General features: G+C 44.2%; 1 long non-coding RNA gene across 1 annotated transcript; it reads left to right on the plus strand.

Moving 5' to 3' along the window:
* The first annotated feature begins 240 nt into the window (after window positions 1-240).
* On the plus strand, window positions 241-13,397 carry LOC310909112. Its single transcript, XR_014590001.1, has 4 exons — window positions 241-768; window positions 2,001-2,113; window positions 5,183-5,262; window positions 10,422-13,397. It is a non-coding gene; the product is annotated as an uncharacterized lncRNA (long non-coding RNA).
* Window positions 13,398-13,976: the final 579 nt, after the last annotated feature.

Below are 13,976 nucleotides of genomic sequence, written 5' to 3' on the forward strand. Positions count from 1 at the left end.
GGCTCTGCCCCTCGGACAAGAGGGACCTCTGCCTTCTCCTCTGCATGTTCCATGTACTCCATCCGTCCTGTTCCCATCTCTTGCTGCTCGAAAGATCCTTCGCTTCTCGCCCCAGACCCTCTCCGGTGTGAACAGGAGAGAGGCGGCTTGCCATGTGTAGTGGTGTGGAATTAAGTTTTTAATTTGGTGTAATTTTTATTAAGGTTTTGTAAGGTTTCATTCCTGCAGTCTCCACACCCTTTAAGTACAATCGTTAAGTCACACAATAGGCCTAGGCCATCCCCACTGTATGTCTATGATAGCCCCGGCTCCAGTCGTTAAGGATCTATTATATCTTATCTCGGGTACACCCAGATACTTGGTGGCTCTGGCCAGACCAGTTGGCCAGAGAAGCCTCAGGTAACATCCCACCCCTTTCAAACCCTAAGTGGTAATGTCACATCCCCTCCTGTGGGTCACTCCCCCTCATTGGTATTCAGTTCCACCCCTCTTGATAAGAGCAAGAGAGACGGAAATTCGCTCTCTCTTCTGGTTCTCACCTTCGGACACAAAATCAAGCCTGGACTGCCCAGGTTTCCACCCTGAATAAACACCTTCTCTACTACCGATCGTGAGTTGCTCCTTCTCTGATTTATGCACGCTTCTGCCGGGATCTGGACCTGCCTAAAGTTCACGATATCACGACGAGCCCAGAAAGCCTGAAGGCAGTCTGGGAACAGTGATAGCCGTGTTGTTGCTGTCCCTCAGGTGGGCACAGCTCTGTAGCAGGTAAGGGCCGGACACACCTACACCTACAAACACCGGTGTTTCCTTCGTGGAAAGTGGCCACATTGTCACATGGCAGTGACCGTGACTCCTTGCTGTGGGACAAGGAACCGTGAGAAACAAGTTCACTCTAGAATTTTTAAAAGTTTCATAAGGGGATAAAAAGGGACAATATCCAGCGCTGGAGTGTTTCTGGCCATTGGCCAAAAAACACAAGTTAAGTTTTAACTTAAAACAGCCTTCTCTATATACTGTTACATTTCTGGGTTACATACATATTCATGAGGTTCATACATTATTTAAACATTCTTGTGAGCTTTTGATGTTGCAGGAACTCTTGTGTGGTTTTAACCTCTAAATTATCTGCATGACATCCTGTAGATTAGGTCAATATATTTTATTTCTTCTTGCGGTTCCATCCTATTGTTTCACACTTCATGATAATGAAGAGTCAAGAAATTCTTCTCTAATTCTTCTCTGGTGCTCTGGTTTTTGTCACTGTTATCACTTGCAGGGGGCAGTCAGCAGATGTGAGAAACATAATTGTTTTACACCAATCCTGTAGTTACATAGAAGCATTTTAACATTCCGTGTTTCGCTAAGGCCTGCAATATAATATATTCATCACACCACTATTTCTATAAGCTACATGTCACATACATAAACTGATCTATTCTATTCTAGTAATGAGCAGCTAAAATAAATTATAAATTGTACCATATTAGAATACTTGTGATCAATAACAAAATACAAGAGCTAATATTGTCATTTATAACAGAACCAAACCCATCCACATCCCCTCCAATTCTCCAGTTTCTGAGCGTCACAGAGATCCCTCCAAACGGGCTGACCTCACTCTGAGACCCCTGCAACTCCCCAACAGCTCCCAACCCATCTCTGCCCCATCTTCAGTCCCATCTGCTGGGATTTAGGGAATATGCGCAGCTGCTAACAGGAGTGACAAATGTGGGGTTCTCTACCTTCCCGGTGGGACAGAGTACCAAAATTCTCGCACTGCGTTTTTAAAAGGCTTTTGTGCATTGTCAACGGTGATGTTTCTGCAGCACTTGGGGTCTCAGGGGTTTAAGCCTGGCTGTTTCTGAGCCCAAGCCTGAGTCTGCCGAAATCTCTGAGGTTACGAGGTCATCTAGTGATCTGCCAACTTGTTACAATTAAAATGTACTCTCCAGGCTTGGAAAGCTGCTCGTAAACCAGGATCTTGTCTTTAAACGCAGGTAACCCGCAGTGTCCCGAGAGAAGGTAATCCCTGCATGCTGGGCTGCCCAGTGACCAGGACCCAGACAGAAGCTAGCTCCTCCTACCACACGAAGGCGCCTGGAATCCATAGGTATGTTAAACTACAGGGATACTTGCATGCCTTTTACTCTTCTGAAGCAGGACCCACACTCAGTCTTTTTAGAAATGATTCCTCAAATTGTATAAACATGGACCTTTGTGGTTTCAGCTCAAGGAAGGACATTATTTCTTGGAGCCCCTAGGGGGACTGTGAAGTTTCAAAGGGCTTTCAGTAGCTCTTGCTGGTCCTCTCCAAGAAGGGAGATATTGAAAACACTCGTAGCACCTCAAATTGTGAATAAAATGTGGGGGGTTGTGCCCTCTAGATACTCACCATCATGCTAGGAATAAACACTTGGTAATGTTATCAACATCAGCTCAGGATGCCATGTAAATTATGGTACCAGGATGCTGACAAGTATACAGCTCTACCTTGCACATTTTATTTTATGCCTGATATGGTTCTCAGGGGAGGTTTTATGCTTAGATCACCAGCCTCTTTGATTGATATTTTAACAAGTATTTTCTCAGATCTAGTTTTTCTGAATTTCTGATATATGATTTTACTTAGTAGCTGTGTGAATCTCAGTAAAGTCACTGCTGTCTAATAGAGACCAACATCAAACTTTAAAAGGCAGTTAAAAAGGATAGAATCATAAAATCACAGAGTGGCTTGTGTTGGAAGGGACCTTAAAGATCATCTAGTTCCAGACTTTCAAAGTTGTCTGAGTGCTCCTAGCTGAGAGATTTCTTAGGTGCAAAAAGAGAGGTAAAGTCTTTGCTTCCCAGTAACAGTGTCAGGGATGTTAGAACCATATTTTTTCTCATTTAACTACAAATAATTGGTTGTGATTGTACAGATTCCTAGCATGACATAAGAAAGTCCTGATACCAGTGACAGCTGCCATACCTCTTTGTGAGAGTCTTGGTGAACCCTTTAACCTTTCAGGACAAGCTTTGTGCTGTTTATTTCAGCAAAGTATCAAAGCCTGTTGTCCATTGAGAAAAAGAGTTTTGTTTCTAAAGGCTTTTTGCTTTAGATGGTGACATCTTAAGAATTTCATCTGCAATTCCTGATATGCTGTGCAAACTACCAGAAATGTGCTGGAATTTGCTCTGAGGACAAGGATGTCTTTGATCACCCTGTAACATTGATTTGGTGTATCATGGAGAAGTGCAACACTTGCAAAATGTAGTTGTAGAGTAGCACACAAAGGACTCCTGGGTGTCCAAAGGAATTAGGGGATTACTGGCTGATGCTACAACTGCCCAAGTGTCTGGGGAAATCTTGTTCAACCCAATTAATAACAAAGAAGTGGAGCTGCCCAAGGACAGAGAGGAGGGCAAGGCAGAGAGGAGCTACCTTCACATTAGCAAGCCCACAACTCATGAATCTTCACAGATATAAAGGTTAAACTCAAAGGAAGGCAGGCCAGTGATTCAGCAGCCAGGTGATCTTCCCAGGCCACTGTTCCTTTTCCAGCTGCTGTGGTGAAAAGGCCTTGGTGAATTTCCATGGAATTTCACCAAGGGGAAAATGGATAGATTCAGGATGCTGTTGATTTGCAAAAAGCGTTCCAGCAACTCAGTATGAACAGTCAGGATTTTTGCACATCAGGATCAATTTGTGGTTGCCCAGAGGCTGTGGAAGCAAGTCATTATCAGAATGTATCTGGTGCAAGTAGCTAAGGTAAAATTGAAGCTGAGAGCTCTGGCTAAGTGAGGGAGAGGCAATTCAGTTATTCTGTCATGCCTTCAGCTACAATCCAATTTTAGAATAACAGTACATCTTTTTCAGATAAAGAATAGGCATCTTAACATAACAACAATTACATATTACCTGTGATGTGTCTTGAAAGCACTACATGTGCTTTTCATAGGACTACCTTTCCCCACTGCCTTGCCAGCTGCTTTAGGTTAGGAGCAGGGAGGAGCAGCAGCTAGCAGAGATGAACGCATCAAGTGCCTCCACTGCCTTCTAGCAGTGGAGGCAAGAAGGGGAATTTGTAAGGTGCTGCTATTTTTCAGAGTGGAGGTGGGGTGATGAAGGGAGGAGAAACTGTATTAATCTCATCCTTTTTCTACTGCAGATTCAGGTTTTCTGGCACAGAAAATCTCTCCTCTATGAGAACCTTGTTGCTAAGAGAGAGACGTGGAAAACTATTATCTCTGAGCTCATTCTTCATTTTGTCTTTTGTCCGTGTCTGTGGCTGAAGTATTCTTTGTCTTAGCTGGCTGGATTTATTCATGTGCAGTCAGACACAAGAGTCGCTTTTTAGCATGAATGAAGATTGAAAAGATGCACAGTCAGGTGGCTTGTGCTTCTCTTTGGTGTATTTTTTGGATTCTTGTTTTTCTCTTAAAACCAGAGGGTTCATCTTTTCAAGCCCTGTTTTTGAACAGTTGAAATCTTGAGCTAGTGGGACTTTGGCTCTCATATATCTCATGCAGTAATGATCCTTGGGCCCCTGAGTTTCAGGTCCCAGCAATATTTTGTGATAATTAGCTGAGTAATGGTTGTGCCTGGCATCAGAACATTTATTAGTTTGGGGGTTTTGTAACTGTTTTAGGCATTTTTTGTGTGTGTGTTCCTGCAAAGCCCTGAAAGATGATGGAAGCTGAGTGAATATGGACAGGCATGAAAAAAGACTGCTTAGGCACCATGGAGTGTATCTGTCCTGGTCTCCAGACAATAGGTAGCTAAGTTTTCCTGAATCACACAAAGACATTTTTCATGACCTCATCTCTCCTTACTTCCTGGGACACTCATCCCATCTATCCTCCCTGTGGCTTTGTCCCACTTTCTCTCCATGTGTGATATATCAAGGGCGATATGCAAATCTCATTATTTCAGTGTATATATAAGTCCTTAGCTTTTCCCAGACAGGCAAAAACGGTGTCAAAGATCAGAGCACAGCCAACACTTAGTCTGGAGCATGAGATCATGACCAATAGCTGGGGCCCTAATGCAAGTGATGCTTCCCAGTCTTGGCTATCTGTGTTGCCAGGCAGGCTGCATCCACTACTGTGTTTAAAACACTAATTTGTCTTTGACGAATTCTTCTTCTGCTTAATTTCCTCATTTTTCTCCAAGTAGAGTAATTGCTCCATCTTGTTCCAGAAACAAATCCTGAAACCATAGTACCTTTGGTCATCTGATTTTAAGGATCATGCTAACAGCAGTTGGTGCCAAGGGACAAGGTAAGAAAATCAAGTGTTCGAGGAGTTGCATCAGTTCACAGAAGCCAGCTTGCTTTTGCAATTAAAATTTTCCAGTTTTCCATTGGTGTTCAGATCCTGGCACCAGCAGAACTTTTCCTTTCACCTTCCACATGGTAGTCTGCCAGAAATTTGGACCTGGGGACAAAGAAAAACAATGGAGACCTGAGACAGACAAGATAGACAGGTGGTGCTTACTCTCTAGAGCATCTAGACGAAGCTCTTTCCCAAGGACCTGACTCAACCTGCTTCCTCTTTTGGCTGATGTTTGCTATTGTATCTTGGGAGAGTGTCAGGGTCCTCAAGCAACTTAGTTGTGAGTCAGGGTCATGCTAAGTTAGGACCTGTGCTATTTATTATTTTTCCTTAATATTCAGAGGACATGGAAAACAAATGATACCACTGCAAGGAAAGAAATTGACACAAAACTCCCTTGCAACAACAGCCAGCTCCCTCACATGATGAACAGGATGAAACTGAAGTTGGATATGACAAAGAGCAGAATAGCTACTATTTATGCACATGGAGGCATGGAAAGGTCATGAGGGGCTGAAAAAAATTAGTCTTTGAAACTCCTCTCAATTTTCCTTGATATCCTACAAAGCATTAGCTCCACTGGCTTTCTCATCCATACTTACGCAGCATGTCCTCTAAAACGGGGTGTTTGGCATACCTCTCCTTTAGGATGCAGGCAACTCTGTCACTTTTGTATCAATAGATTCCAAACACACTTGTGAACAGATGAATTTCAAAGGGGTAGAGGATTTCAAAGGTCTTTTCCAAACGAAATTATTCTATGGGCTTGGTTTGCAAAACAACTCAAGCTGACATTGGGCCATATTTAATGTCTTTGTGTATTTCAAGCTTCTGCAAGTTCCGTGTGTTGGCAATACACTGCAATTTGTTTCCCTGGAGGAGAGGACATGGTGCAGTGACACCATGCTTGTTGGGAGCAGGCTTGCTTCCAGCTGGACCTGTTACCTGCAAGGCTGGGCAGGTTGCACAGCGAGCTGCTTGGACACCTCCTTGTCACAGCTCCCAGAGCTCTGAAGAGCAAAGGGAGCCTGCACAGCCCCAGCCTTGTGCTGTGTGATCTCACATCTCGGGTTTCATCAGCTGAGGTGTCAAGCTTCAATGTAAGCAGCTGCATCAAGTGGTAGCAGCAATTGTCACTGTGACCCTAAAACTCTGTCACTGTGACAGCAGTGTCACTGTGACCCTCTTCAGCTGTGGCACTATGAACTGGTGCTGGGGGAGCCAGGGCAGGAGCACCTGCAGGTGAACTAATCCTCAAGATGAATAAATGGCCCAAGAAAAAATGAAGCATACAGGCTCTGTTATCTTCCAGACAAGAAGGTAAGCACTTCCACCACTGAAAGCAGCACATCTCATGTGCCCGTGCTGAGTGTCAGGGCCTTGAGGCACTAATGGGTCTTACTGGCCCTGGCTCTCCTCACACCCTACCCACAGCCCAGGACCCTATTTCAGCACCTCTGGGGCTGTTAGTCCGTGCCCAAGCAATGTCACTACAGGGCTGGTCTCTAGCTCCCTACGGTCCTGCCCAGTCCATTCATGGACCCCCAGCAAGCCATTCCCCTCTCCATGGCCATCCCAAGATCGTGTTCCCAGTCTGGCTCCCTTCAATGTCACCCATAGGCTGATATCAGAGTTGGAGCTTCCAGGTGCTCTGACAGTGCCTGGCACTAAAGGTTGCCAATCATTTCTTGCCTTCATCCCTGCTGGGTAGTGTTGAGCACCAGGAAGCCCAGGCTCTGATTTAGCAGGGAAAATACCTTTTACTGAGTTTTCCCAGTAACAGCTGAATTTTAACCTGGAGGGAGGTACTGAGCTAGCTCATTGCCACATTAGACAGTGTTAAATGCTCCCACCCCCAAAGGGATGTGCTTGATGGGAACTCCTGGAATTGCTCAGAGTGGATCTGGAGCTTAAATAAGTTGTGACTATTGCTTTGCAAGGAAGTCACTAAGAAATATGATCTTCAAGGAGAAGCAAACTGCTTTGATCTCTGTCCTTCTGGTTGAGCTCCTCTGTGTGAGCTCAGAGCTGATTTCCAGCAAAGCATGAGCACAGTCAACCAGCACAGAAAAGCTGCAGTGTAGCTGCTGTAGTAACTCTCCTAAGCAGCAAGTACTGTGAGGAGATATGCTTTCTTGGGCATGAAGAATAAGCGGCAGAGAGATGTGGCCGACCCTGTGGATGTAAATGTTTAGATTTTTGCTAAAAGCACTAGTAGGGAAATTGAAACAGACCCTTGATTAGTATGAACTGCTTCTAGATTCAGAACATAACACCACTGCAATGATGTGATCACAGAGGACAGACCAAAGGCAGTCCTTGCTAAATGACATAACAAATTGTTAAATTTGCAATACATATTCATTGCAGGAAATACTTTTCATCCATCTTTGATTGCATGTTGTATATTGGCTATGTATTCGATGGCTTTGGATTTCTTTAGCGTGCCCTTGGGCTTTCAAGCGTGCAAGGATGCATTGTAATGTAGATGCAGGGTGTCTGACACTTCTTACTGAATGAGGCTTCAAAGGGAAGTTGGAATCAGACTCTAATTACATTTGTAATAAGGCCAAAGACATTTTGACAAAGAGATTACCTGCTGTTCGTGGACAGATTTTGTCCAGAGTGCTTGAAACCGGTGGGGTTTGTTCAGGCTTCCACTGGTATTGGCAGACATGGGATTATCTGATTTTTGGTAACTGAGATAAAGGCAGACAATATTTGTGAGTAGGCTTTGAACACAACGGTGTTACTCAGGTAGATGTGACATCTTGAACGCATCTTCTCTGGAAGCTTTCCCGGTGCCAGAGATAATCTAACTGGGAGCGCAGACCACTGACACAGCTGTGCCTGAACCCCTGCCACTGCAGACAATATTTCTGTGAGCATGTGGTCCAAGCAGCTTGCCAGGATCCCTTCATGCCTTTCTTCTTGCCACAATATGTGCCTTTGAAGCTCTGGTGATTTAAAAAGAAGCCCACAGCCTTTTCCTCATGCTTTACTTGGGCAGCTGTATTACGTTGCAAGACTCTTCTACCTTCTCAGGTCTTTCCCAAAAAGACAACTTGTAAGGGACTGGGGTCCTGGAGCACTGAAAAGAGAGGAATTGGAGTTTAGAGGCAGGAAACAAGCACCTTGAGCAGAGAGCAGAAATTAGTTCAGAATGAAGAGCAGAGGTTTGCTGAATGCCCGCCTCATCTCTGGCCACGGCATCAGTCAGCAGATGATGTTGGAACGCATGGGCTGGAGGGACTCGGTGTCAGGGCTGCTGCCCGTGCAGAGGTGCATCTGCCTCCTGGGGCAATGCCATCTGGCTGGCCTGGGGAACAATAGAGCTTTCTGCCTGGCAGATGTTCAGGCAGCGTTTGCTTTCTTTTCCTGAGGACAGTTGAAACACAGGGAGTCCACTGACCTGACTTGCAAAAGGGTGTCTGGTGCTTTTGCAGGTCGGGTTACAAGCAATTTGGCCAAAGTCACGCAGCAAGTGCTGTCAGAGATAGATGTAAATCTCTGTGTGACTGCTTTAGCTTGATGGTCCCAGCACAACACCTCCATTAGTGCATGACATGCTAGTGATTTATCCAAGCAGTATGTTGCTCGTTAGGTTTTATCTCAGTAACAGAGGGAACAGTCTGTGTGTCTTCTACATCCAAAGAGCAGAAAGTGTACCTTTCTCTGAGCAAAATACTTTGACCCAAAGAACCAAACTGGCACTGAACCAAACAAAAGGTAGTGGTTACATATGATCTTTCTCCTGATTTCATGGAGTGAGAGACTGAAGCAAACCCTCATCCTAATGGGTTGTTTGGCAGGAGAAGGTGCATTTTGCAAGCTCACTATAGAATCACAGGGATAAGTGGAGAAAATTGGCAGGAATCACCACAGATTTTTGCCATACTGTGCCACTGAACATGGGGAGAGGAAAGAGTGGGGTGGTGAAGAACACCAACCTCCAGAAACCAGGCATGGCAACCACAGGACTTACCTAGGAGTGGTTTCTTAGGTGGTGTGTGAAGTCTGAAGTCTGTGTGCCCTATCTGCCTGGGGAGTTGCTGTCACTTCCCCCCTCCAAGACTAAACCCTTGAGGAGGCCAATTCAGGCTGAGGGGAGGTTTGAAAAGCCAGAGAAGAGGCCAGCCCTGAAGCAGAGCTGCCTCCTCAGCAGAGGGATGAGCTGCATGCTGAGAAGCCTGGCTTGCAGCATGATGATGATGTGAATGAAAACGGACAACACAATTCCCTCCCTGCCTATGTTTTGGGATCTCTTTGCTGACAGTGAACTGGATGCACACAGGAGAGGCAGACAAGGCTACAGATTTGTTTGTGAAGGAGGCAGTGGGAAAACAGAGCTAGTCCCAGGAAGGAGGGGGGAAGAATGTGCAATAACCTATTGCATAATCTGAGTTACTTCATGAAACCTCTCCCTCAAGGATCCTCTCAGAAAGCAGATAAGCATGGAATGCATCTATATGTGTTTGCAATGCAAAGGCATGTGTATGATGAATGTACATAAAATTAATAAAATGCAATGGGCTACAATAGGGAATTAGAGATTTAAAACCTTCAAATTTTAAATCACTGGAGCTTCAGAGGTCCTATGACAGAGATTCTGGAAACTAATAATCTTTTACTTTATCTGTTAAATCTGCTGTATGAATAATAATTACATAAGGTGGCAGAGGAAAGCCATGTGCTTCTATTCAAGTTTAATCTTTATAGATATGAGGCAGGTATAGAAGGTGAGCTGCTTGCTTTAATAGTATTATAATTTGATTAGCTATTAGAATATATGCCTGCAGTATCTGCTTTCTAAGCAAGGATGGATTGGGCTGGAGGAAGTATTCTTTGCTTTATGCCTTATGGTTAGTGAGCTGGTTTATTTGGGTTTAGACCCTAAGGCAGCCAACACTTTTCTAATGCTATAAGCAATCTTCTTGCATAAGCTCAGAGAATGAAAATTGCATTTTTTATGAACCTCTCTATAAAATATTCTGCTGTTGTTTTTCCAACCTCTGCTATAGACTCTTCCAGCACTTTGTGCCAGAATGACTTGTATTTTGGTTTTACAGTCCATCCTTAACTCATCCTTATCCCATTTCTTCCAGGTGACTATTCACATCCAGGTCCTTGTGAAGGAGCTGACAACACTGCTCAACTGAAAGTCTGCCAAGTGTTGAAATGTTCTGAGCATTACAAACATTCGTACTGCACCCTAGTGGTTTTCCTTCCTTCTACCCTACAACGTCCCATGATCCCATAGATACTAGAGCAAAACAGGAGAGGCTTTCAATGAAAAATCAATGTGGCTTGGCATTTTGTGAAAGATCTTTGAAAGGGAACTGTAGAGCTGTGCAGAGGAGTGAGCAATCCATCACAGCAGCATGATTTCCAATTCATGGAAGAATGATGAAGAAAATAGAAAGCGAAGCAATGTCACAGCAAGGGGAAGGGATGTAACATTTAAATAGCAGGTTTTTCCACCTCTCTGAAACATTGGGCATTGGCTTCTTGCAGAAGTAGGACAAAGAGCTTGATGGTCTGATCTTTTGTGGCAGATCCTAAGGGCAGGGGAAGCTGACACGCTTGTTAGCTTTGACCCAGTTTAAACTAACAGGTTCTGAAGAATAAAGACTCACTGAGAGGCTAGGAGAGGGAAACCTGGACCAAATTGACATTGAGAGAAATATTCATGGCAACTAGAGATACAAGTACCTAAGGAAGAACAAATCTGCCAAGCCAAAAAACTTCTTTGTTGTACCAGTTGCAATCCAGCTGGTGAAAGAACAAAGCTGCTGCCATGGGAGAGCAGATCAAAGTGAAAGATCTGGTCTATGCCAGTAAGTTTTTTGTGCGTGTCCCAGTCTGAAATTCTCAGTCCTACCTCCTAGCTTATCCCTGTTCCTTGGAGGAACATGTAAGAAATTCTGCCACTGCTTTGTGCTCTGTTGTGCCAGGGACAAACCTTATCTCCCTGGGGTTATTGTTAATATGATTTGAATAGAGGACACCCATCCTATTCAAATCCCTTGTGGAACTTTAACACCTTTTGATGCTGAAAGGAAAAAATACTCATAATCCAACCCACTTATCTCTGATCATCTTAGATGTGTCTCATGGCCCTATCCTATCAGACACTGCTGCTTCCCAGGCTGTACAAATGTTTTTTTCATGGCATTTGACCAATTAGTATGCGCAGCACTTTGTGATGCTTTTAGGCCTCATCTTTGTTTTTCTCTCTTGCAAGAAGCTCCACAGCATCTTCGTGGACTTGCTGTAAAATTATTTTACTTTCGTAAAATTTAAGCACTCGATGTTGCAAGTAGAGCAGAAGTATTGAAAGCAGGGCAGTCTTTTTAAGGAGGCACTGGTGATCAGTGCAGGGTGGGTTCGGATGGTGAAAAGACAACCAAAATGCCTATATTCTGCTAAAATGTCATAAAAGTTATGGATTCCTTGGGGTGAGACCCAGGATGCAGGAAAAAAAAAAAAAACCCATGAGAATGAAGAAGAGTTACTTAAAGCCAGTGTGCAGTATCTAAAGCTAGATGAGCTTGGAGGGAAAGACTAGAACAACTTAGATGGAGGAGTTTAGGGGAGAAAATCCAGGCCCAGGGACATAACATGGCTTAGCACAGCCCAGGCAGGCTGGATCTGCTGGCACTGCTTGGCAAAAGATCTGAGTGGCCTCATTAGGATGACTTTTGTGCCCAGAAGTTCAGTTGTCTTAGGAGAAGAAATCAGTGCCCCCACAAAATTCCCCCACAAAAAAGTGTCTGTGGGAGCTGGACATATAGAAGTGGGAGCTCAACCTCACAGCTAACCCAGGAAGAATGAGTTTATTAATTTTACACCTTCAATCCCATGTGTGATTGTGGTGCTTTTTCCTCTTGTTTAATGCTATATGCACTACTGATTTTATTGAGATTGAGGTGTCTGTGCACTGAACTTTATTCAAGCAAAAAATGCTACCCTGTACAGAAGACAGCTAAACCAAAGCAATCTAGAACCATCTAGCAGCTGTTTTTTACTTAAGGTAAGAAGGTCAGAATCATTGTGTTAATTTTTAGGTTATTTTTAGAAGCATTCTTAACTCATACATCCTTTAGAGAGGCTGATGAAACCTCTGTCTTGGACTTCCTGGAGACATCCATACCACTGAGCCTCAAAAACCAGACACACCTACAATATGAGCACTTCGTTTTGAATGAGAGTCAGAGACTGTCTTGTCAAGCTCTTACCATCTGACCTAGAGCTGAATAAGCAAATACATACAAGTTAATAAACAAACCAAACTAAACAAAACAACCTAGCTCTGGTGCAAAGTCGAGAAAATGACTGGTCTCACGGAAAATTTTTCTGCAGCTCCAGCAAGGTTAAAGTTGTTACTGAGTGCTGCAACCAGAAGAACTGGGGATTGTGAGAGAGGATTCATCTTCTTTTAAAGGTGTTTTTTTTTTTTTTTTTTTTTTTTTTTTTTTTTTTTTTTTTTTTTGTTGGAGGTTGAGGTTATTGGGAAGAGAAGAAAAATTAGTCTAGCTCTTGTCTGCTTTCACTAGAACACTACAGGAAGCTAAGAAATAAAAATTGGAAATTTGATGTGATGGAGAGAGAGAGAGATGCTGACCTAAGGTAGCTTCCAAGTCAGACAGTTACTCCATGTACCTCCATAAAATGATACATGCTGGATGAAATATCAGTTTCCTTGTAGGCATTTTCTTATCAAAGGCACTTGTTGAACCAGGACAAATGTAAACCATAAAAAGAAAAAATGTGATTCGTACTGCTAAGAGGTAAAATAAAGGGGTCATAGGAGTCCACAGTAAGAAAATGACGAGACTGTAATTACTACAGACGGCACGGACCAAGACTAGTAAACAGATGAAACACAAAAGGATAAACGTGAAAATACTGAATTCTGCCAACAATCTTATGATATCTAGATGTCAGAATTATCGACGTATGGGGGGATCTCATCACTTTGGAGAAGAAAAAGTTAGAACTTCAAAAAAATCATCTCTGCCCCTTTAAAACTAGGTGCCGCTCCCGGAGCCGCCAGTATTTTGACATCGGGTGATTCTAACGAGAAGGATTTTAGCAGTGAGGGTAAAATAACGCTCTTTTCTTTCTGGACACGGCAGAATGGCTAGTAAATCTTAAATAAACTAGGAACGAAGCAACATTTTAGGTTTTTGCTTTGAAACGGAGTGCGGGTAGCTAAGACATAGCTCTCCCGTGACGTGGTACGGGTGCCATCCATCAAGGAGCGGAGATGGAGACCGCATAAAAGCCATCCGCCGCGGGTGGTAGCTGTTGCTTCCACGTTGGGGTGAGGAGGAGAAGAAGCCGTTTCCCCCGGCAGGATTCCTGCAGGAAGCGCTCAGCTCAGCCCGGGCACCGGGCGGGGCTCGGCCCGTTCCGGCAGCGGGGCTCCGGGAGCTCCCTCCTGGGGCAGTGGGGAAGACACATTCCCGATAGGAAGGGGCACCGTCTCCTGCCTTATTTAAATAAAGCCAGCCTCTCCTACTCACACGCGAGGGAGCTTTAAGCTTTAATCGCGTATCCCGAGCATTGCGGATACAGCGGGTGACAAAGGCGCCCGCGGCTCTTCCAACACACCAGGAACGCTGGACCGAGGCGCGGGGCAGGGGCGGCCGCGCAGG

The sequence above is a fragment of the Zosterops lateralis genome, assembly GCF_965231275.1.
Source record: "Zosterops lateralis genome assembly, chromosome: 4".
Lineage (NCBI taxonomy): Eukaryota > Metazoa > Chordata > Aves > Passeriformes > Zosteropidae > Zosterops > Zosterops lateralis.